The sequence below is a fragment of the Rhineura floridana genome, chromosome 1, assembly GCF_030035675.1.
Source record: "Rhineura floridana isolate rRhiFlo1 chromosome 1, rRhiFlo1.hap2, whole genome shotgun sequence".
Classification (NCBI taxonomy): Eukaryota; Metazoa; Chordata; class Lepidosauria; order Squamata; family Rhineuridae; genus Rhineura; species Rhineura floridana.
In genome coordinates this window covers 224193291-224219334 of record NC_084480.1, presented here as the reverse complement: position 1 = coordinate 224219334, position 26044 = coordinate 224193291, and the positions used below count along the sequence as shown (strand labels likewise).

The window sequence follows — 26044 nt, the reverse complement described above, 5'->3', positions numbered from 1 at the left end:
GGTGCTAGAACGGGTGGTTGCTGGCCAGCTCCAGGGGCTCTTGGATGACACTGATTATCTTGATCCATTTCAATCCGGTTTCAGGCCCGGTTTTGGCACCGAAACAGCCTTGGTCGCCCTGTATGATGACCTTTGTCGGGAGAGGGACAGGGGGAGTGTGACTCTGTTGATTCTCCTTGATCTCTCAGCTGCTTTTGATACCATCGACCATGGTATCCTTCTGGGAAGACTCACGGAGTTGGGAGTTGGGGGTACTGCTTGGCAGTGGCTCCGCTCCTACTTGGTGGGTCGCCACCAGAAGGTAGTGCTTGGGGAACACTGCTCGATGCCCTGGACTCTCCATTGTGGAGTCCCGCAGGGATCGGTACTGTCCCCCATGCTTTTCAACATCTACATGAAGCCGCTGGGTGCGGTCATCAGGAGTTTTGGGGTGTGTTGCCATCAGTACGCTGATGACACGCAGCTCTATTTCTCCTTTTCATCCTCTTCAGGTGAGGCTGTTAACGTGCTAAACCGCTGCCTGGCTGAGATAATGGACTGGATGGGAGCTAACAGACTGAAGCTCAATCCAGACAAGACCGAGACGCTGTTGGTGAGTGCCTTCTCTGCCCAGATGGAGGATGTTCATCCTGTTCTTGATGGGGTAACACTCCCCTTGAAGGAACAGGTGCGTAGCTTGGGGGTTCTTTTTGATCCTTCCTTGTCACTTGAGGCCCAGGTGGCCTCGGTGGCACGGAATGCTTTCTACCATCTTCGCCTGGTAGCCCAGCTACATCCCTATCTGGACAGTGACGACCTCGCCTCAGTTGTTCATGCTCTGGTAACTTCTAGATTGGACTACTGCAATGCGCTCTACGTTGGGCTGCCCTTGAAGACTGTTCGGAAACTACAACTAGTCCAGAATGCAGCGGCCAGATTGCTGACGCAGACCAGAAGGTCCGCTCATATAACACCTGTTCTGGCCCGTCTGCACTGGCTTCCTGTTTGTTTCCGGGCTAGATTCAAAGTGCTGGTTTTGACCTATAAAGCCCTACACGGCATGGGACCGGAATACCTGGTGGACCACCTCTCCCAATATGAACCTACCCGGACACTGCACTCAACATCTAAGGCCCTTCTCCGAGTGCCATCCCATCGAGAAGCTCGGAGGGTGGTGACTAGAACCAGGGCCTTTTCTGTGGTGGCCCCCGAACTGTGGAACAGCCTCCCCGATGAGGTGCGCCTGGCACCGACGCTACTATCTTTTCGGCGCCAGGTGAAAACCTTTTTATACTCCCAGGCATTTTAATGTGTGTTTTAATGGTATTTTCATCATTATTTGTATTTTTGGATGTTGTTTGGTTCTTTTATTGTTTGTTTGTTTTGTTTTCTTGATTTATTGTATTTATTGTATTTATATATTGCTTGTTTTTTATCTTTTTGTACACCGCCCAGAGAGCCTTCGGGCTTAGGGCGGTACATAAATTAAATAAATAAAATAAAATAAAATAAATAAATAATTTTTAAAAAACTGACTGAATCTAGAGAGCACCTTCAGACATGCATTAGGACTTATTTGTTATTTGAGTTCACCTTTCCAGAATTATAGAGTTGGAAGGCACTTTGCACATCATTAAAAAAAAAAGCAATATCACAAAAGACTTTTAAAAAGCTCTCGCAGTTTAAAAAGTAATTTCCCATGTGACAAAGGAAATTAGCGTTTGAGAAATACAGGTCCAAATGCATGGGCACGCAGAACCACATATATAATTCTTTAGATCCTGACCACTGTGGATTGAGACAACATAATGACTGGTTGAAAGATAGATAACAGAAAGGGAAACATTCTCTCTGGATTGGATAACAACATTTCAGCCAGACTTATACACATTGACACAAAAGTAAATCTCACTCTGTTCAATGGGACTTCTACTATACAGCATTATAAGAACTTTGCATATATTCAGGCATTATTGAGCCTGTGATAGGCTGCTGGGGCTTGCCAGTACTTTGCCAGCACCTGGCCCTTTAAGTAGGCCCTGATCTGCACCACCAGGCAACAGCTCCTGAGGAGGCCACATCTGGACACTGCCTGCACGTTTCATCTGTGGGAGATGGAGGAGTTCAGCTTAGAGATAAAAAATTGCCAGAAATTTTGAAGCCATGGGAGGGAAAATGTGTTTTTTCTAGGTTGTTTTTGAAAAAAATGGGTGGGGGAACATGAAAAATGTGCAATATGTAATTTTTAGCACTCTTTACTGATAGAAAATTTCTTTGTTACTTTAGGAACATAATATATTTTATACATAAATTGGTTTGCCCATAAAAGTATCATGACAGGTACACTAAAATAAATTTATTCAGACAATAATTACAAATTGAATTTAGTTTTTCCTTTTTAAAATGTATTACAAATTGAGCTACAAACTGCTGGACTGGAAAGAGCCTAGCATCTCTTTGGTTTATGAGCAGGCAAAAAACAATAAAAACAGAAGAAAGTACCAACATTATATTTAGTTATTTAATTTATATCCTGCCCTTCTTCCCAAAGGAGCCCAAGGTGGCAAACACACACGCAATAAAAATCAAAAAAGTATTTTTAAAAAGCAAAGCAAAGAAAATGATTACATCTCCTCCAGTCCTCCACAGTGTCAAGCAGGCATAAAACATTCATTTCCACAGAAAGAGCTGAGAAAAAGACTCAAGGAATACTTTGTGAAGTTTTATCAGCCCCATTTTCTCTAACACTATCAGTTTCTACTTCTTTATATTGCTTTGGACTTTCCCCCCCACTCCCAGTCCTTTGAGGCCTATGACAACAAGAGGAAGACCACAAGCACAGAAGACACTGAATCCTTCTTCATATGCCAATGGCAATGCCTCCCAGAGGCAGATGTGCATCTTGCTCTTACATTTGAGAGGTCTACTCTCAGTTGACTTGCTTGTGTGCAGGAATTGCAGTGATCTGATAGTGCCCATGAAAATGGAAATGGACTGCCTTCAAGTCGATCCCAACTTATGGCGACCCTATGAATAGGGATTTCATGGTAAGCAGTATTCAGAGGGGTTTACCATTGCCTCCCTCTGAGGCTAGTCCTCCCCAGCTGACTAGGGCCTACTCAGTTTGCCACAGCTGCACAAGCCAGCCCCTTCCTTGCCCACAACTGCCAGCTGAGGGGCCACTGGGCTCCTTGGGACTATGCAGCTTGCCCACGGCTGCACAGGTGGCAGGGCACGTAACCCCTGAGTCATTCACTGTGGGGGTGATCTTTAGCTGGCCCTTGACACCCAGGACACACGAGTGGGGATTTGAACCCACAGACTCTGGACTCCCAGACAGGCTCTCCTCCGCACAGCCTTACTTAAAAATCCTCCTGTTACTTGGTTTTTGAAATCATTTGGGAGAAGTAAATATGTGAACACCTTGTCTTAAACAATATGTTATAGTTCCTTTTCTGTATTATTTGAAAATAAAAAATAAAACTACAAAAAGTAAATATTTCATAACACAAAAATGTTCCATTGTTTTGAAAAACCGCACACAAAAAGGCTTCAGAAAAAATCCATTTGGGGGGGAGGGCTTCACATGTCTAGCTCAGCCTTTCCCAACCTTTGGGTCCCCAGATGTTGTTGGACTACAACTCCCATCAGCCCCAGCCAGCATGGCCAATGGTCAGAAATGATGGGAATTGTAGTCCAGCAACATCTGGGGACTCAAAGGTTGGGATAAGCTGGTCTAGCTGAAGTGCCTCAGAAAGAGGACAATGAGCCCAGTGGAGATGCAGGGAACATATTGGAATAGTCAGGCCCCTAAATAAGGCTCTTCCAAGGAGATGGCCACACTCAAAGGTTGTGCTGGTGCTGCACATAACGTCAAGGGCAGGACCAGCAGCACAGCCCCACTCCTGCTATTCAAACATACCTTGTACACATATATTATTTATTTAGAGAAGCATTTCTATACCACCATAATCATAAAGTATCAGGGCAGTGTACAACAATACAACAAAAAACCCGCCATTAAATCATAGAGATAATCATTCAAGTGACTGGCCAATCAAAAAATTAAAAATTAAATAAAGGCCTGTTGGCATAAAAAGGTGTTCAAGAGACACCTGAAAGTCAAAAGCAATGGTGCCTATTGAACCTCTCCTGCAAGTATGTTCTACAACATGGAACCGGCAACACTAGGCTAGTGATTTCTAGTTGAGGCCAGTCAGGCCTCTGTAACACAAAGGCGGGGGGCAATTCATCATACCTTAATAGACCTTGAGTTGTTGTCAAAAAGTTGAATTGTTGCAGCAATATCTTGTTCCAAAATCTTTTCAAGTTCAGTTTACTGAATTGGCAATCTGCCTTTATCAAGATAAAACCACACAGACAGCATTAAGCTATTGCACTTTATAAATGTTCCATAATGGGCAGTACAATTTGCCTCATGCCCAGGAGTCATTACACAGTGTGCCTCACCACCCCTGTTCCACATCTTTGGTTGCTGCTGGTGCCTGGTAGGAATAAAAAGAAATTATCTACATCATGGCATCAGGAAACAAGTGTTCCTCATATTATGGTGGTAGTGGTGAGCATGTAGGGGGATGCCATCTGGAGAGGAGCCCTGTTTTAACTATAGTATGTGTTTTCACCCTGACTCCCAAGAAAACATACATGGGAATACCTGGGATTCAGAGTGAGCAAAGTGACTTCATAGCATGATTGGTGCTATTCTAGTGAATTCAGTTTAATTTCATGCTTTATTTGAGGAAAATTGTTAATTTATTCCAACAAATATATGGCTAAGAAATATTGCAAAACATGACACCAGCTGCAAGTGACTTTGCTCACACAATAAAGGCAGATACAGTGACAAACATCTAGGACTAGGCTATAACTCAGACAGAAAACATAACTTTAAAATGACACTAAAAGAAAAAGATTGGAAAACATTCCACTGGCCTATATTCAAGTTTATTTTTTAAAAAAAACAGCTCCTGGATACCAGAAAATAAATATTTTATTCTAAACAGCAGGGAGTCTGAACAATTAAGCAAATTAAGTAAGCAATCAAACTGAAGAAAATAGACCACTGCAATCCCCATGATTCTGAGACACATGTATGTAGGATAGCTAATGCTGCTGTAGCCTGGGAAAGCAGATCTTCACTCCACTAAAACGGCAAGTCTGTTTACACAAATACACACCCTAAGCACAGAGCATGACCTTACACAAGCTATAGCTAGAATACAAAAAAGCAGCTATCTGAAGATTATACTTTCTGTTTTTTAAGCACAACATGTCATGGCTGATATTAAGCCAGAGCTCTAGAGGATCACACTGTGTATGCCAGCTGGCACAACTCGTCCATAACGTTCTCCATCTGGATCCTGCAATTTCCAGCCTCAGCCTCTCTGGCTGACCATTTTCTACATTCTGTACTTTACACAGGTTGGTTGAGTATTTGTCAGGAGGCTTACTACCCACTAGATTGTTTCAGAAACAGTGAGTGGGATTTATTGCTGTCTGCTCACAAGCAGATTTGTTTATCTTTTAGAAATGAGCTGGCTTTGGTTCTGTTAATACAATTCTTAATTAAAAACAGGGGAAACAGGAAATGATAGATTATATTTCCCTTTTCTGTTTCTCAGTCACTTTCTCTCAGCCTAGCCTACTTCACAGGGTTGTTGTGAGAAAAAAAGGAATAGAGCCACGTATAATGTCACAAAAAAGAGGCACAAATAATAAAACCAGACAAAGGGTACGCAGTACTGTGGACAGCTCCTAAGAGCAAACAACATCTTCCAGTGACTTCAAGGGCAAAACTGAGCCTGACATAGTCAGCACAAGAGCTCTGAAGACTGCTATCCCTCAATGAGGAGTGACAGTCTGCACTTCAGTGCCTCTTCAACTTTCTGTAGTCTCTTGAAGGGGACAACTTTCACTCTAGGTGAAGGTGGGGTCAAGCCTGGCAAAACGGATTCTCAGAAGATGCGAGTTGCCAATTTTTGGATCTACGTCTGCTTCTTCCATAAAGGAGTCCATGTTCAGCACATCCCAATAAGACTGGACTTCAAGTGCTTTGGGAATATGCAGGTCCTCCAATACAACACTCTCACTTTTAATGTTAAAGTCATACAGAGCGACTTTACTATACCCTTTTCTTAGTTTTGATGCCTGTCACTGCAATCCTAAGCTTGTTGATTCAGAACAGAAGCAAGTCCCACTGTAGACCCATAAGCATCCAGCTGGCCAATGAGAGAACAGGATGCTGGACTAGATGAGCTTTTGTCCTGATCCAAGCGAGCTCTTCTTAGGTTCTTACGTCTGTGGGATTAATGCTCAGGTGAGTGAGCACAGAATTGTAGCCTGCGTGGGTCACTGGTTAGGACTAGGATACTGAGGAACAAATCCCTACCTTTTTCTGCTCAAAATTTGTACATACCCACTTGAAGATCCCAAACATTTAGAGAGAGATTTTTAGCAATTAATATAATACAGCCCCTTTGGAACTGCTGGGAATCACTCTTCTTCTAGAACAGGAAATGAATGCAATTCTTTTCATCTGATTCTCTTACAAAGTATTTTAAATAGGCAGAACATAATTATCAAGTTGGAATTTAGCCAGATCACCATATTAACACCTCTCTGACTGTGTATCACACATGCTGATGTTCAAGTCTGTTTTCAACTTTAAAGAAAAATGCTGTTCAGACAGTCTTTTTTGTCCCCAGTGTTTTGAACATTGTACTTTAAAGACTGCAGTTTTACTTGGGCCTTATCCTCTCATATGATTAACATCTAATAAATCAGGAACAGGGAAACTGTGGTCCTCCAGATATTGTTGGTCTACAAGCCCCTTCATCCCTGATAATTGGCCATGTTGGCTGGAGCTGATGGGAGATGGAATCTAATAATATCTGGAGGACCACAGGTTCTCCATCCCTGTCACACACACACACACGCACAAAAGCCAAAGGGCACACTACAAAATACTTCCACCTTCACCACTGAAAAATATCTCCCTGAAAACACCACACACACAGGAAGAATAATGTTTGTAGCAATGCAGCAGACATTTACGAACGGCTCCATCCCATCTCAGAGAGAGATTTTGCACTGGAAACACCTTGCAGAAAAAGAAAATCATGAAATAGTCAGATTATGGCTCTCTCCACCAGGGCTGTGGAGTCAGTACGCCAGACCTTCGACTCCGACTCCTCTATTTTTCTACTGTCCAACTCCGACTCCTTCATAAATGGCAAATGTATATTAACTAGTAATAACACATTTACTGTAGTAAAATGGTAGCACAAGGCATTTCATCACCACCACATGAATCCAGAGCTTGGAAATGTTACTTTTTTGAACTACAACTCCCACGAGCCCAATTCCTGGGGCTGATGGGAGTTGTAGTTTTAAAAAGTAACTTTTCCAAGCTCTGGATTCACGTGGTGGTGATGAAATGCCTTGTGCTACCATTTTACTACAGTAAATATGTTATTACTAGTTAATATACATTTGCCATTTATGAAGGAGTCGGAGTCAGAGTCGGAGTCAGAGTCGGTAAATTTCTACTGACTCCGACTCCATCCAAAATTGCTCCCAACTCAGACTCCATGACTCAGACTCCACAGCCCTGCTCTCCAGTGTTTTTTGGATGATAAACTGCATTGACCACATTCATGGATTTTCAAAGCCCAGCCTATAATGAAAAGTCTAAATTAAACATCCACAACATAACTCACTCTCATGAAAAGGGAGCTCAAGCGCACCATGATCACAAACTGAAATTACTCTCCTGAATGTATTTCATTTCTACCCTGTACTTCACTGAGCCCAAGGTAGTATACACGGAATATCCAAGTGTTCCATCTAGACACTGACAACATGGAGACCAGCTTAGCTTCAGCAAGGTCATTGCATCATGTACCTTCAGCCCATGCTCTGGGTCAAGTATATAAAAGAAGGCTGCAATCCTAAACTTACTTACCTGAGAGTAAGACCAAATGAATTCAATTTACTTCTGAATATACATGCACAGTATTGTGGTGTAAAACTGTAAAAGTACCAGTCTGTCATGGGAATAAGCACCAAAGATTTGAAGGAATCAGTGTTTGCAAAAGTCATACCTATCCTACAAGGTACTGTGACTGACATCATAAAAGGACATCATAAAAGGAAAATGAACTATCCAAATGGGGCTGAATACCAAATGCACTATTCTCAAAAGGGTGATGTGAATTCACAGCCAGGGTCTCACCGGAATTTTTGTCTTAATTGACCTTGCATTCTTCTGCACAAAAAAGGCCTGCTAAATCAGGCCAAGGGCCCATCTAATCCAGTATTCTTTTTCTAACCAGATTCCTATCAGAAGCCTGCAATAGGATAAGGGTTCCACAGTACTCTCTTCACTTGTGAATCCCAAGAACTGATATTCAGAGGTATACTGCCTCCGACAGTGGAAGCAGAGCATAGCCATCGTGCAAAGCCTCTCTTGCTGTTGTTGCTATGAAACATAAGAACCCTGAGACATCCTGGAAGAAGCCAAACTGTGGCTTCTCCCCACTTCAGTATTAATCTAGTTTCCCAAGAGTTGATGCTGGTGCGGGAAAGGGCCACAGCACAGGTTCCTCCCACCGGGTCTGGTCCTTCGTACATTACACTGCCAACAGGCAAGGAGTGACATCACTGCAGCTCCTGCACCATGGAAACCCTGCTCTGCATCCTCCTTGAGTGCTTTTGCTTGGCTGGAATTTGTCCTTTAACTGTGACAGTGGATGGAAAGATGTGTGTGACAATGCATTTGAGTTCTGTATGTCTCGAATGCAGCTCACTGTACACATCCATTTTGGGCCCTGCCCTCCTTTGCCTCTAGCCCTGCCCATCCCTTGTAAATGGTCCCCAAAAGGTTGCCCACAACGGAATGTGTCCCCTTGGCTGAAAAAGGTCCCCTGCCCGTTTCACACATACACAAGACCATTTTGAAATATTGCAAATCCTTCAAGACCCAAACACTGTAGAATAATGCAAATACAGACATCCATAAAACCCTGTAGCATTGGCATAATTTATCTGGAACACAGAAATTGGATTTCTTTTTATAATTCAGGCTTCTCTAGAAAACGCTCTGCAAATACTACGGAAGCTGCAGAACAAGGCATCGTAGAAAATCTATCAATATAAAATGAGAAAGATAGGGTACTGCAGAAAGGCCGTGCTAGTAGATACAATCTGCATGTTGATCGAAACACATCACAAAAAGTCCATCGAGCATCCTGAGCTTTACTATAGCCTGTTGTACATTCTGCCAATAGCCACACACCTCTACTACTCCTGCTATTGTTTCATGTCATCGTTATTAAATATGGCTTAGCCTTTTCACTGAAACCAATCTCTGCAGAACAAAGAGATCAAAACCGAGGGAGGGGAAGGAAACCCTGACCCAAATAACAATTGTAATGAATGTCAGGAAAGAATAGCATTTCAGCTACACTTTTGAGCCTTAGTTATAATTTATACTGGCTGTACAACACATTACTTACGGAGGCATCTAATTCTTCTCTACCTTGTTAACACACTCTATAATATATACACATACATACATACACACTATGGAAGTTGCTGATATTATATACAGAAGGTACATAGAGCTTCTAGAGTAAATTTGTGAGGACTTAGATTATAATAATCTACTGAGTGACAAGAGGCTCAAGGACAATTTGAAACAAGTCCTCTTACACCTTTGAACTTTTTATTAAAATAGTCTTTCTTTGGAAGCACATACTAATTCTTAAAAAGAGGTAATAAATTAATCTTTTATCGATTTCAGTATTCTTTTCTCCTGCTCAAGGCCTGACAGTTGATACAACTTCTAAAGTAGCTGGCCTGAACAGTCTTCTTCTAGGGTGGGAGATATTACATCTTTCTTTTCTATCTTTTTGTTCTGTGAGGTTTTGCTTGTTTTGTTAATGCTGTCACTTGAAGCTACTGACTGACTTCTCATGTTAACATATTATGAGGAAGAGTCAATTATGTTGTCACTTGAATCTATTCAGGCAAGTATAATCAAGTGAAAGACCTTTTCCACAACAGGAGGCAAAACCCTTTTTGAGTGTTTGAGATGGCACAGATTTTCCTTCAGAATTATTATCCTCAAGAGATTCTTTAAAAAAGCATCATATAGGGAATGAAAAGGACATAAATGATGTCTTCTTTCACAACTTCTACTAAAATGTGGAAGTTGTGCATCTTGCCCAGAATATCTGTAGACTGCAGAGTCCCCTCTGCAAGGTTCCTCATTAATCTCAACAATAGATCAATAAATAAAGCTGCAATAAGTGTGTCACTCTGCATCTCTTGAGAAAGTACAGGAGGAGGAGGAAGAAGAAGATGATGATTTTAATTTATTATTCACCCTTTACCCTAAAGTCCCAGGGCAGCTTATGACAGTTTAAAATATAACATTAAAACTGTTTAAAACAAATTACAATCACAAAAGTAGAATGGGTACTATATACCAGGTGTCAAAGGCCAGTGGAAAGGGGTGCATCTCCAGCAACTGTCAAAAATTGTATAGTGAAGGTGCCAGATACACCTCTTTGTGGAGGGAGTTCCACAGCTTAGGGGCTGCTTCATATCCTCAAACTGCAAACTTGGATGGTTGAGTGCCTATTAGTTTGGAACCAAAAGAGGGTACACAAAATAAGGGAGTGTTTTCTGCATAATCAGAGGTATCCACCAGCATACCTTGTCAGTTAAAGCAAGTACTATATAGACTTTTGTAGATTAAAAACTAAGCCCCCAATGTACAAGCTCCTCCTTCTACAGCTTTTGCTAAAATGTGTAACGTCTGCATCATGCCCAGAAAAGATCTGTGAGCTGCGGAGCTCCACTACCACATCCCTCATGATTCTAAACATTACATTAATAAATAAACCTGAAATAAGTTTGCTACATAAGCTTATAGGCTGCATGAAATCTTGAGGTGTTGGTTGAGAGTAAAGCACAATGGAGAGGGAAGGGAGTAAATAGGATTGGTAATAGTAAGTATCCTGGGTGAGGGGATTAGAAGGTGGTTGTGTATGCTGTAAAGTTCAAGAATACCTTTTCCCAATCTCCAGGACCCTCTTTCCCACTATATAACTAAAAATAAAATGTGTGTGTTCAGGACTGACAACCCCAAACGTGAATCTTCTAGCCTATCACAACGGACACTGTCTTATACCAGGCCAGAATCTTTGCCCATCTAATTGTTTGGAAAGAGTTGGAGACTGTAAGGCAACACAACAGCAACTTGTGCACCGAGCACCAACTGATGCAAGAAAAGAGGGAAAGGAAGAAGCAGTGATAGGACAAGCAGTGGCAATTGCCCCAGTTCACCGTGTGTAGTGAGGCCCAGAGCTGTACTGCAGATTAAAGAGGTTAATTTGCAAAGCATCCTGGAGCTAGCCTGGACGAATGTTAATCAGCATTTAAAGAGCACTCAATGACATTAAAAATACAAATTTGCAACAATATTCTTCAGCTTATTTTGTCACACTTAGATTTCTATCTAATTGAGTTTTCTACTACTGGTTGTTTTAAGGATAGTGTAAAGTGACAAATAAATTGAAATCATCATCATCAATCCTGTATGACTTTAAATGAATGGTTCCAAATCAACATCAGTCACTAAGCACTTACCCAAATATAAAGTCCCTACAATATTCATGATCAGGCTTTCATGACCATCTGGAAGAACAGTTCCAGAACTAGTTTCCTATGAATCATTGTCTGGTACTTTTGCCATTTCTGCTTGATTCATAAAGAGCACAATCAAAAGGCCAATCTCAGCATAAATTGCATTTGCTAAGGTATGCAAAGCTCAAACAATTCAAGGCTTTACAGGTCTAGAACAGCATCTTCAACAGGAATGTTGGAAGCAGAATAAATGAAAGGACACTAGTGCAATTAAGGTGGAGGTGGGCTGTCATATTTTGTAGCTGCTTTAACCTCTGAACACTCTTTAAAGATAGCCCAAGGAACAAAAGCAATGCCACTACTCAAGATGGCAAGATTAGCTTGCCTGTGAAAACTGCAATCTTGAATTCTCCTGAAAATATTCAAAATCTGACCAATAGGGTTTTGAACCATCTTTCCTTGCAGAATAGCTCTGAAATTGTATCCTAAGGTGGATGCAGATTTTTGCTGGCTCCAATTCTACCCCCAAATGCTCTCCCTTCCAGCTGTACACTACAGACCATTATAAAGTGATGCAATCTGGTATTTTACACAAGGAAAAATATTCTTTACCCAATGTTTTAATCCATATTAAATAGAAGACACAGACTAGAACTATAACTTAGCTGGAAGGGAGGTGGGAGGGAGGAGGAGTTTGAAAAGATAGTTTCCACAACAGAAAACCAAAAGCGTAAAAAAAGACAAATAAAGTGATCTCAAGCATAAAAAAGAAATATTTATGCACTAGGAAAATGCTTTCGTTGTGTGTCAGAGCTATGGACTCTGCCAAAATCTCAACCCAGAGGACATTGTCCAACTTCAAAGTTCCTGAGGTTCCACTGCTAAAGCAAGGATGGGGAATGTGTGACCCTCCAAATGTTGTTGGACTCCAGCTCCCATTATACCTGACCACTGGGCATGCTGGCTGGAATCCAACAATGACTGGAGAGTCACAGGTTCCCCATCGCTGTGCTGCAGCTACGAACAGTAGAAAATGGAGGCAGAAGTGCACCAGGCAGATGGCATGGTTCTTGAACTAGGCATGAACAGAAGGCCAGGCTCCCAATATTTACATCGGTCCTGACCAATCAGGATGCTGTGTTTCATAATGATTCTCTGCCCAGTGACGGCTCTGAGGCCTGGACCCACACAGTTCCAAGCAGTTACTAGACTAGCTTCAAATTGCAGGCCCTAGGATTCCCAGATCACTCTGGAAACCTTGATATTGAATGCAATGGCATTTGTACATGTGTGCATGATGGAAGTGGCATTTCTGTGTGGAACTGAAAAAGAGACAGAAGTGAGGTATTGCACCCCTGATTTGATTAATCTTTTAACATGTCATCATGCTTGATTTTGTATCTTTCTACTTTTCAGTAGAAAAGCACTTTGTATCAACTGCTATATCAAGTTTGCGAGATGACTTGAGGAAAGGATTGTGTTTTGACTGACACAATAATATTTTCCTTGCATCATTGTCTTGTTGAAAAATCAATACTGGATAAAAACATGGCATTATCTCCATTTGCTTAGCCAGGATTCCCATTCCATTATCTTGACCCATTCCAGTCTGGGTTCAGGCCTGGTTATGGGACTGAACTGGATGACCTTAATCGGGAGAAGGACAGGGGGAGTGCCACCCTGTTACTCTTACTTGATCTCTCAGTGGCTTTTGATACCATTGACCATGCTATCCTTCTGGACCAACTTGGTGAGATGGGTATTGGAGACACTGTTGTACATTGGTTCCAATCCTATCTCCAAGGTCATTTTCAGATAATAGCATTGGGTGATTGTCTTTTGGCCCTCTGGCAGTTGTGCTACGGGTTCCACAGGGTACCATCTTGTCCCCCATGCTGTTTAACATCTATATGAAGCCCTTGGGAGCGGTCATCAGGAGATTTGGGGTGAGGTGTCAGCAGTACGCTGATGATACCCAGCTCTATTTCTCTGTACCATCTGAATCAGAAGAGGCTGTGCAAGCCCTAGACCAGCCTTTCTCAACCAGTGTGCCTCCAGATCAGCCTCAGCCAGCATTGCCAATGGTCAGGAAAGATGGGAATTGTGGTCCAACAACATCTGGAGGCACACTGGTTGGGAAAGGCTGCCCTAGACCATTGGCTGGACTCGGTGGTGGGCTGGAAGAGGGTCAATAAACTGAGTCTGAACCCTAGCAAGACGGAGACGCTATGGGTTGGTGGTGTCCGAGTTCAGATAATTGGTCTGTTGCCTGCTTTGGATGGGGTTGTACTCCCTCTGAAAGGGCAGGTCCGTAGTCTGAGGGTGCTCCTGGATCCATATTTGTTGCTAGAGGCCCAGGTGACCTCAGTGGCTAGGAGTGCCTTTTAGCAGCTTCAGCCGTTTCTGGACTGGGATAGCCTGACCACTGTTGTCCATGCACTGGTTACCTCTAGGCTTGATTACTGTAATGAGCTCTATGTTGGGCTGCCCTTGAAGATGGTCCAGAAGCTGCAGCTGGTGCAAAATGCGACAGCGAGACTGCTCACTGGGGCAGGGTATCACCAACATGTCACTCTGCTGCTGAAAGAATTGCACTGACTGCCCATTTGCTACCGGGCTAAGTTCAAGGTTCTAGTTTTGGTGTACAAAGCCCTATACAGCTTGGGACCAGGATACGTGAAAGACTGTCTTACCCCTTATATACCCAGTCGATTACTGCGCTCTGCAGGTGAGGGCCTCCTGCAGATACCACCTTATCAGGAGGTCCGTTCTGTACAACATAGGAAACAGACCTTTAGTATGGCGGCACCAACCCTGTGGAATTCCCTCCCTTAAATATTAGACAGGTGCCATCTCTGTTAACTTTTCAGCACCTACTGAGGACCTTCCTCTTTCAACAAGCCTTTTAAGTTGAGACTTATCCCAGTCTGCGTCTGTGTTGGAATTGCTTTTTAATATGTTTTTACATCTTTTTTAAAAAACAATACGTTTTTAACTTTTTTTCAAGGTGTCTTGAAAGCTTTTTTAAAAATGTTTTTAAAGAGCTTTTGTTTTAATGTATTTTAAAGTCTGTTTTTATGTTTTAACGTGTTTATAGTGCTTTTGTTTGCCACCCTGGGAGCCTGCTGTGAGGAAGGGCAGGATATAAATCAAATAATAAATAAAGGTGGATTAACAGACTTCTTGACAAGCTAATAGCAACTACATTATATAGAAAGAAGCAAAAATTAAGAAATAAGATGTAACTTTCAGTTCTAAATTCCCCTGGAGGCTTGTCTTCTTCTGAAGCAATAAGGTCTAGCATATTATCACAAAAGAAGCTAGGCAGTAGGAAGAACTTAAAGATTAACATCTCCATAGCCAGCAACTGTATGGGCAGAATTTATTCTATCTGACCATTTCATGTGCAATTGTAAAACCCAATGAATCCCTGCAATTTAAGAGTCAACAAACCTTTAAATTCTCTGCACAGTAAAGAGAAGAAACAAAAACAGAATTAATGACGAGGTATGTCTTCTGAAAGAAAATACTCTCTAGATCACCCAAAACACACTTAAGAATGATAAACTCTCATAAGGTCCGCCTAGTCCTTAAAATTCACATTCATAGTCTAGTGGCCCCCTCAATGCTTATAACCAATACATAGAAGGGGACCACAGCCACTGTTTCACCTCTAACGTTATGTGACCTGCTGGACCAACATCCATGCATTCAGCACATTCAGCCTTTAAGATGCTTGAAATGTTGAGCCGTATCTGCACTGGTTTTCCATTCAATCCCTGATCGTGGAGGGTTCCCAAGTAGGTGGACAGCCTATGCATGCAGAACTGTATATATGTAGGGCCCCCTTCCAAATGCCATTCTAAACATACGGGCATTTGGGAGATGAAGCTAGTGTTAGGGGATTGAACTGATGGGTGCAGTCCAATGTGTGCATGGAGAGGATTGTTTGAACACCCCTATAATCACCACCATCCAGACTTCTTTGAAACTTCAGATATCCCAAGCAATTTTAGTGCACCACTACCATTTCTTAATTCCATTTGTCCCAATGGTAAACAAGTTAGCAAAAACATGCAGCCCTTGCAAAATAAGGATGTGCCCAAGCTCAAAACTCACATGAGTTTAACTTATGAGTCCAAGATTTTTGCTTTATTGATTTTTTAAAATCTTAATGTAGAATATTGTGCTTATTACAAGACTGAACACAATTTAAGACAGCATAATGCTGAAATGTTATACTTAACATGAGGTGTCGACTATATTCTGTTTACAGTAATATCTCGGGATGTGAAATGATATCTTTGCCAAACTTTATCAGAATATTTTCTCAAATACCAATGACTGTACGTACAATGATTTCTTTCCCCGTGTGCCAAACAAGAGCACACCCAATGTAAGTTAACAAGTGATCACAAAAATAAAACGTTCAGGAACATCCCTTCAGGCAATTATATTGCAAGCTGTAACATATGCATATACCTGCCAGAGCTTGGAAAAGTTACTTTTTCGAACTACAACTCCCATCAGCCCAATCCAGTGGCCATGCTGGCTGGGGCTGATGGGAGTTATAGTTCAAAAAAGTAACTTTTCCAAGCTCTGACCTGTACTCATGTGTTCTGTTCAGAAGAATAATTACATGACCAAATCTTGGAACATAAACACTGGGAGAAGGAACATCCTTACATTTTAACCTGGAGTTTCGTGTACTGCAAATATATACACGCTAAACATTTATCTTATTTCTAACAAAAATGTGGAATGATAGAAATTTTTTTTTTCATCAGTGCTCCCAGTGCCTTTCCATTTTAATGCAGTTATTATACGAATGTGCACACACAGAGCAAGGTGTGACACCCATTAAGCTGTCATTCCAAACAAAGTAGCAGTGGTGGAAGTAACTACATGATGTCAGTCACACTTGGCAGCAGTAACAACATGTGGAGAGATACAAATGTGCTCCCTGTAACGCTAAAAGAAGAAATTGGTGAAGAGTAATTGAAAAATGAGCCCAATGACAGCATCGAATCAAAGTGCTATGAATTACAGGAAACCTCCCAAGGTCTCTGGCTTTCAATTATCCATAACTCTCCAATCTTTTCAAGAACATCTTGTCCCTACATCTCTGGAATTACCTTCTGCTTTCTTATCTTTTAAAATTAATATGTGCCAGTGTTGCTAAGGCAGAGTTCCTGGAAAGGCATTGATCAGCTTCTAACGCACTGAATAATGTGAGTTTCTGTACATGACCATTAATCACATATGCATTTGGGTGCCAGCTCCAGCCTGAGAGAGTAAGCAAAGGAATGGAAATATGGGAAGCTTACTAGACTCCTGATAACTGATGTACGACAGGTTTGGTTAAGCCATTATATGTAAAACAAACGTTAGAAAGTGTAAGTCACCTTTGCTAGCCAAGTATTCACATCATACTACCCTTTTCTCTCTTCAAACCTTCCTGAAAATGTTCTCGTCCCATAGGCCTTGACTTAACCAACCACCTCTTCCTTCCCAACCAAATCAAAGCTTACATACACGTACATGCACGCCAAAGTGTAACAGCTTTTGCTCACAATTATTCCTTCTTATCCTTCACTTTGCCATTCCTTCTCTTTTTCTGCTATACTATTACTCTCCTATTCCATCCGTCTTGACCTGTGTTGTCTCCACCCCCACAGTCTAAATGTAGCCAGTAAAGTACTTGGGTCAGGAGACTGCCTTTTGCTTGTGTTACCCTGTAAAATACCATGTCTACTTATGATTTAATCATCATAATTCCCTCTAATGACAAACTTGGATGGTCTGGTGTCTATCACTTTGGAAAGGAACAGGGCCTCCGAAAATAAGGTAGTGGTTTCCGCATACTTGGGGGATTCACTATTTATTTATTATGTATTAGATTTATATCCCGCCCTTCCTCCCAGTAGGAACCCAGGTACTAGGTACATCAAAGTATATATTTTGTAAATGAACATTCATGGGTTAATCCTCCATGTGCACCATCCTCCCCCTCACAATCACATTCCCCCAGCCACAGGACAGCATGGGCACAATGGCACCCATTACAATTAGACCACAAAATTCAGCAGCACTGGTGGCAGTAAAATGGGCAGTAGGATAGATTCAGACGACCATGGGGAAACCCCACAGGTACATGTAGTCTACACTGACTGGCAGCAGCTGTCTAGGATTTCAGACACAAGGTATTTCCCAGCCTGGAGATGCTAAGATTGGATTTAGGACCTTCTATGTGCAAAGCATGTCTAAGCCCTTCAAGGTTAACATTATTAATGTTAGCATTCTCTGTATAGCTGATTTAGTTATGCAATTATTTTGTAACACACCTTCTTTAACCTGGTACTTTCCAGATAGGCCCCTCCTGGTCAATGGGCAGGGATGAGGGAAGCTATAATCCAAAACATATGGACGGCACCAAGTTGAGGAAGGCTGCCATAACCTTTGCTCTGCTTGCATTGCAATTTTAAAAGCAATTAAGTTTTCTCTTCTCAATAATGTGTCCGGTGAAGCTAGAAATATTTGTAATCTAGAATTATCAGCCTGGCCAATGAAGCTCAAACATATGCCTAATTCTGACCTGTAATTGTGCAAGACGTCTTCTTTAATCTGTCATACAGTGTTAATGGTGCTTTAAAAAATCTTGTAGTAAAATAGTAAGCAATGTTTTCAGTTTGATTCCTACTACTTATTTGAATCAGCTTTTCAGTTTCAGAAATAGTGTGAAGTACTGTAGTCCTCCAAGTTACATATTGCAATTAAAAAAAAATACATACCAAAAACAGCTGAAAAACTTTCATGATTTTAAATTTATCTTTTGATTTTTGAAACCTTTTCAAAAACAGTGTTGCAACAACAGACCAAAATCAGATGCTGTCAATATGAATACTTATTTCTTTAAAATAATGTGTATCTCACCACTCCCTGTGCTTAAAGTTTATAAAAAAAATCAAACAACCCCCCCTCCAATCAATTAAACAACTGAAATGCACTTGATTTAAAGTGGAACTATTTCCAGTCTTGGAATAGTTACACTTCAATCATTTTAAAATTGCTAACATGATCTCTGTAAATGTGACTACAAAAGATGTAAAATTGATGTAAAAGCCTTTCAATTCATGAGTGAGCTAGCAACTATTTATTCTTCCTTGTTCTTTTCAACTTAAGTTACAATTACAGTATCAGTCAAATTATAATAGATTCTGTTTTGTATAAAATGACAACTTGTGGATGTTTTAAAGAACATCCCACCAGCAAGCCATTCTCAGGAAGAAAAGCCAAGCAATTAAGTTATTAAATGTTTTGGATAGACATGAGCTAATCTGTATAGAGTAGGGATGGGGAATATTTAGCCCTCCAGATGCTAATAAACTACAACTACCGTCAGTGGTAGCAAGCATGGCCAACGTCCAGGGATGATGGGAGTAGAATTTCAGCAACATCTGGAGGTCCAATGGTGTCATAAATAAGCTTGTGTGGCTGATATGTCCTCTAGCAACTATGACAAACAAGGGCAGGCAACAATCATAGCACTATTACCAAGTTATGCTGATGACACGCAGCTCTATTTCTCCTTTACATCTTCTTCAGGTGAGGCAGTCGACGTGCTGAACCGTTGCCTGGCTGCGACAATGGACTGGATGAGAACTAACAAACTGAGACTCAATCCTGACAAGACTGAGATGCTGTTGGTGGATGGTTTCTCTGATCGGATGGTGGATATATACCCTGTCCTGGATGGGGTTACACTCCCCCTAAAGGAACAGGTGCGTAGTCTGGGAGTCATCTTAGACTCTTCCCTCACACTTGAGGCTCATGTAGCCTCGGTGGCCCGGAATGCGTTCTACCAACTTCGGTTGGTAGCCCAGCTACGTCCCTATCTGAGTAAGGAGGACCTCTCATCAGTGGTACATGCTATGGTAACCTCGCGTCTGGACTACTGCAATGCGCTTTACGTAGGGCTACCTTTGAAGACAATTCGGAAGCTACAGCTAGTGCAAAATGCGGCAGCCAGACTGCTAACAAGAACTAAGCGGTCTGAGCATATAACACCTGTGCTAGCCCGTTTGCACTGGCTTCCAATATGCTTCCGGGCCAGATTCAAAGTGTTGGTACTTACCTATAAAGCCTTATACGGCGCGGGACCACGATATCTGTCGGAACGCCTCTCCCGATATGAACCGGCCCGTACACTACGGTCTACTACGAAGGCCCTCCTCCGGGTTCCGACTCATAGGGAAGCCCGGAGAGTGGTGACAAGATCTAGGGCCTTCTCAGTGGTGGCCCCCGAACTATGGAATGGTCTCCCCGAGGAGGTGCGCCTGGCGCCGACACTATCATCTTTTCGGCGCCAGGTTAAAACCTTTCTCTTCTCTGAGGCATTTTAATTCCTGTTAATTGTAAATTATTATATTTTGATTTTAGACTGTACAGTTTTGTGTACAGTTTTGTGTTATTTTATTGTATTTTTAATGTCCACCGCCCAGAGAGCTGTTGCTAGTCGGGCGGTATATAAGCTTAATTAAATAAATAAATAAGTTGAGTAAGTGCGAGTGTCCTGAAACGTTCAAATGATTCACAAGCAAGAATGTTTTGCTACCTGTGACACAAGTATCCAATGTATTCTGTCCCTCAAAGGCAGCCCAATGCCACCCTCACAGTTCTGCTACATCCGTGTGTATGCGTGACATATATGTGTGCATATGTATATATAGGAGGGGGGAGGGTTCAGCTCTGAAATATTTATTTATTTAGTACATTGGTAACATCTGGAGTGTTTATAAGACCTTGAGTTACAGGTGAGAAGCCGGTTTGGCTAGCCAAGTTTGTTGATGACACCAAATTATTCAGAGTGGTAAAAACAAAAAAAGATTACAAGGAGTTCCAAAAGAATATCTCCATACTGTGTAAATGGGCATTAGAATGGCAAGTACAGTTTAATGTAAGGAAGCATAAATAACGCACAATGGGCCAAAAATCCCAACTTCACATGAACAATGATTGGATCTGAATTGGTGGTAACTGACCAGGAAAAAGATCTTGGGTAGCTCAATGAAAAATGTTGACCCAGTGTGCAGTAGCTGTGAAAAAAAATGTGAATTCTGTGTTAGGGATCATTTGAACAGGGATCAGGAATAAAACTGCCAATATCATAATGCTTTCATACAAATCTATGATGCAACCATACTTGGAATGTTGTGTACAGTTTCAGTCACCAGATCTCAATAAGGATATTGTAAAGCTGGAAAATGTGTAGAAAAGAGCAACCAAAATGATTAGGGAGGTGCAATACCTTTCCTATGAGAAGAGGTGTGTAAAATTATGATTTGTGTTGAGAAAGTGGGTAGACCTCTCCCATAATACTAGAACTCAGGGTCCTCCATTGAAGCTGAATGGTAAGAACATAAGAACAGCCTGCTGGATCAGGCCAGTGGCCCATCTAGTCCAGCATCCTGTTCTCACAGTGGCCAACCAGGTGCCTGGGGGAAGCACGCAAGCGGGACCCGAGTGCAAGAACACTCTCCCCTCCTCAGGCTTCCGGCAACTGGTTTTCAGAAGCATGCTGCTTCTGACTAGGGTGGCAGGGCACAGCCATCATGGCTAGTAGCCATTGATAGCCCTGTCCTCCATGAATTTGTCTAATCTTCTTTTAAAGCCATCCAAGCTGGTGGCCATTACTGCATCTTGTGGGAGCAAATTCCATAGTTTAACTATGCGCTGAGTAAAGTACTTCCTTTTGTCTGTCCTGTATCTTCCAACATTCAGCTTCTTAGAATGTCCACGAGTTCTAGTATTATGAGAGAGGGAGAAGAACTTTTCTCTATCCACTTTCTCAATGCCATGCATAATTTTATACACTTCTATCATCTCTCCTCTGACCCGTCTTTTCTCTAAACTAAAAAGCCCCAAATGCTGCAACTTTCCTCATAAGGGAGTCGCTCCATCCCCTTGATCATTCTGGTTGCCCTCTTCTGAACCTTTTCCAACTGTATAATATCCTTTTTGAGATGAGGTGACCAGAACTGTACACAGTATTCCAAATGCGTCCGCACCATAGATCTATACAACGGCATTATGATATCGGCTGTTTTATTTTCAATACCTTTCCTAATTATCCCTAGCATGGAATTTGCCTTTTTCACAGCTGCCGCACACTGGGTCGACATTTTCATTGTGCTGTCCACTACAACCCCGAGGTCTCTCTCCTGGTCGGTCACCGCCAGTTCAGACCTAATGAGTGTATATGTGAAATTCAGATTTTTTGCTCCAATATGCATAATTTTACACTTGTTTATATTGAATTGCATTTGTCATTTTCCCGCCCATTCACTCAGTTTGGAAAGGTCTTTTTGGAGGTCTTTTTGTAGAAGATTCAGGCCAGACAAAAGGAATTACACAGCACATAGTTAACCTATGGAATTCATTACTACATGATGTGGTGATGGCCACCAAATTGGGCAGCTTCAAAAGGGGATTAGCCAAATTCTTCTTCTTCAGATATGTTTACTGAGCCATAAACCATTACAAACAGACATTACAAAACCAATTACTACGTAGGCTGTTAATCTCCAAGAATTTTAGCCCTAGTGTCAATAACAATACTTTAAAAATGGGCAACCTTTAAAATGACATAAGGATTTAAACATATTTGGAAACTAACAGAGCAATCCAAATGCTGGTGAGCTGGTGGAAGGGGGCTGGTGGAGGAGGAGGAGGAGGCAGAAAGCCCCACGGGATCCTCCTCCTGCTTGGGACCCACCAGCCAGGCTGAATGCCGGCTCTGTCAGCAGCTGCGTGCACGAGCCAGCTGGGAAGCACCAGCTCTCACAAATGGGTCTCCCAGGGAGTAAGTGTTCCCCATAGAGGCCCATTACAGGTTTTTACTGTCAGTCTTTTGGCTGCCAGAATTTCCAGGTGGAGCAAGACTCAGGACACGAGGAGGATATCACGTAAATCCCCCCCCCGGCTCATCCCCCACCACACTTCCGGACCACTCCACTTTCAGGGCTTCCACTGGCCCTCTATCTGCTGGGCTGGCAATCCCAGGTGGACCCCCCCCTGCAGCACTTGCAGGCTCCTGGCGATGACATGGCTCTGCCACGGTGGAGGGCTGCTGCCAGCGCCGCCAGGATCCGCAGCATCCAACTCACCCCAAGGGAAAGATGAGTTGGATTGTGCCTAAGCTTCATTGGGTTCAATGGGACTTACTCATGGGTAAGAGTGTACTGGATTGCATCCTAAGTCTATCAATGGCTACTAGTCATGATGGGTGCGTACTACCTTCAGGATCAGAGGCACCATGCCTCCGGATACCATTTAGTTGCTTGGAAACAACAGCAGGAGAGAGCTATTGTGTGTCTCTCCTGCTAATGGGCTTCCCATAAGCACTGTGGCCTATGCAGCCATTGTGGCTAACAAAATGCTGGACTAGATAGGCCTATGGTTTGGTCCAACAGGGCTCTTCTTACGTTCTTTCATCCTGCCTTTCTCTTATCATGGAACTCAAGGAGGTCTACATAGGGTTTCCTGAGGATCTCCCATTCAGCCAATAAGCCAAACTCAAACAAGGTTCTAAACCAGAAGGTCCACTGGCAAATGAGGTGAACTCGCTCCTCTGTTATTTGATTATATGACATATTTGATTATTATCTCCTATTGAATCAACTTTGCTTGGCTGAGGAGTATACAAGCTCCAAGTGCCACCGAACTTCCTCAGGGCAAATGTTTTGTATTCCTTATTCTCTGGGTAGTTCCAGAGGCAACACAGCCTCTTCTAATTATTGTTCTCTGACAATTATTACACTGTACTACGAAGAGAATCACAATAGGCTGGGTAGACCATTTACTCTTTTATATATATATATATATACACACACAAAGCTCTCAATGCCATTAGCAAAATAACCAGTACCCTCTTCTCTTGCAACCTGATGGATATCACTTCTATTTTCTTGGAGCAAGACATCATCACCAGTTCATTTCTTAGCACTTAACATTACTGATTGCTTTTGTTAAAAATTTATAAAAATATTTATAAATTGAGGACATGTTTATCAAGGACGCCTTACGGCAAATTATGCAGACACCCTCTGCCATGCCATATCAGCCAGAACACAAACCCGTTTGGGAGGCCTCCAGAAAAGTCATCGCCATTTCTCAGGTGAGGTGAAGCACATGTCAAAACCCCAATGCCAAAGGGCACATACAATGCATTACCTCCGACTCCCGCTACCGCTGATTTATTTGATTGCGCTAGCAGTGGGGCCAGCCAAGGCAGAAAATTAGGGAGGGGACAGCACTGAAGGGCTGCGCATGGGCCACCGGCTCGCCCGCCTTAAGGTGGTAACCTGGGCTTTTCCAGCTTAAGGCCAAAAATGAGAGGGACGACACATCTGCCTTCTCCCCTGCTCGTGATCCATCCAATAATTCCACTACATACGAAACGCAGCCCTTCCTCTCCGTCTCTATAGCCCCGGAGATCACAGTATTTTATATTTACATTTACACACAGAGACGATGGGGCTGATCCGCGTCGTGCGCAGCGCCGGCAGCCACAGACATCAGCCAGATTGTCGCTCTCGTCAAGCGCCAGCCACTCCACCCTCTCTCGGCTGCTCTCCCGCCCCTTTCCCCTACCTTTGGGCCGCTCCCACCAGAGAGAGTTGATCAAGAGACAAAAAGCTTAGAAAAGAAGACATAGATATTCCTCACGCACCCAAGGTGTCCTCTCTCGCCTCGCAGGCTCCGGGGGGGGTCTGCAACATTCACCAGCTGAAGACGGAGGTCGGAAGAGCGGGGGTGGAAACGGAGGAGACCCCCTCCTCAGCCCACGCAAGGAAGGAAACTTCGTGTGGGGAGGGGGCGAGGAAGAGCAAAGGCGGCGTTCGGAATTTGGGAGGCGAGGGTGGGTCGGCTTCGCTTGTGGATTTTCAGCTGGCAGGGAAGGAGAGCGGGGGAATCCCCCTCCGATCCGCTCCAAAGCTTGAGCGGAGTTGTTCGTTCTTGACTAGAAAATAATAATAATCGAAAGCGCTCTCCTTTTTCTTCTTCTTCGCAGACGCTTCTGGGACAGCAGCGAGCGGGGCCTTGGGCTGAGCCTGTGAATCAAATCAGGGTGGATTAGTTGCTCGCTCCTGCCCGCCCAGGTTGGGCTCTTTTACAGCTCCAAGGTGCACACGCGGAAGGCGGGATCATGCTCCTGGCGGTGCGGCTACCCAGCCAGAGCGCGAGCCTTCCCCGCCACCTCCTACTAGCCCTTGCCTGCGATCGGGGTCAATCCCTCTCCTTCCAGCCACTGGGATCTGTTCGTCGCTGCTGCACCAGCTGCTGCTGCTGCTGCTGCTGCTGCTGTGACGTCGCCGACACCGCCTCCCCTCAAGAAGCACCTTCGCCCAGGCAAGGGTGCATGGAGAGCTGGTAGCACCGAGGGGTGGGGCTCCCGCGGTTGTCTCGCAAACCAGGAAGGAGCGAGACGCGCGAATGTAAACACATGACGGGGGGGGGGAGAGTCACACTCTTGGCTGGGTCTGTTTGCGGGGGGGGGCAGGTTAGGGAACAGGGGCATTTGCTCCGGCCCCTTAAAGTCAAACTACATGTTACACTGACACTTTTATTTGGAAGGCAAATCAGCTGTTGGTGAGGAGAGGTGATCAGACAGTACGGAACAAGCTCTCTCCTTCCTGGGCACTGCAGCAGAGGGTGGAAAAGAGCGGAGGAGGAAAGGGCACACACAAGCACCTCACACAGGAAAGTTCTGAAACCCCACCCCAGGGTGTCTCATGGTCTGAGATCTGCCGCTTCCGGTGATAGAAGGGGGAGGCCTACAGGCAGTGGCTGCTCTTACTTCCTCTCTCTTGCTGTACCTCTCTGGTCACCGTAGCAAGGAGAATTGGGCCCACGGTGCATCCCAGATGGGAGTGTGGGCAGCTGCCTCCCCAACTCCCTCGCTCTTCTCTCTCTCTCTGCAGGATGAAGCATAGAGGGGTGGTCTCTGTTAACCCCTCATTGGCTTTATACTGAGTCGAACCATTGGTCAATCTAGCTCAGTATTGTCGACGCTGACTGGCAGCGGCTGTCCATGATTTCAGGCAGGAGTCTTCCCCAGAGCTGCTTGGAGTTACCAGAGATTGGATCTGGGGCCTTCAGCATGCAAAGCCGATGCTCTGTCACTGAGCTGCCACTCTTTCTGAGAGCTGCACAGTGGTGAGGATTCAAGCCAGGGAATCAAACCCTTATGTAGTAGCCCCCACAGAGAAGGGGTGAGCAAGCAGGTGGTTTTTCTTCTTTCTGCTACAAGGACTGAAAAGGAGAGTGTTGCCTCTGGCCTTGATTACTCAACTGCCCTCTCCTTCTAGAAGGCTCTAGGTGTTTGCCTGTA

General features: G+C 43.3%; 1 protein-coding gene across 6 annotated transcripts in view; it reads right to left on the bottom strand.

The window, feature by feature from the left end:
• The window catches only part of MBP (myelin basic protein), a 206753-nt gene extending 181088 nt beyond the window's left edge, over nt 1-25665 (bottom strand). Inside the window, exons 1-2 of one of the 6 annotated variants that reach the window (XM_061594145.1) lie at nt 25511-25665; nt 24383-24764 (exon numbers count right to left, since the gene is read on the bottom strand). The gene's annotated coding sequence lies outside the window, so the exon portion shown is untranslated. Of the gene's footprint in view, nt 1-23883; nt 24128-24303; nt 24315-24382; nt 25108-25510 lie in introns of those variants that run through there. The other 5 variants (XM_061594171.1, XM_061594181.1, XM_061594191.1 and 2 more) reach the window with 5 other exon arrangements.
• Between the last annotated feature and the right edge of the window lie 379 nt (nt 25666-26044).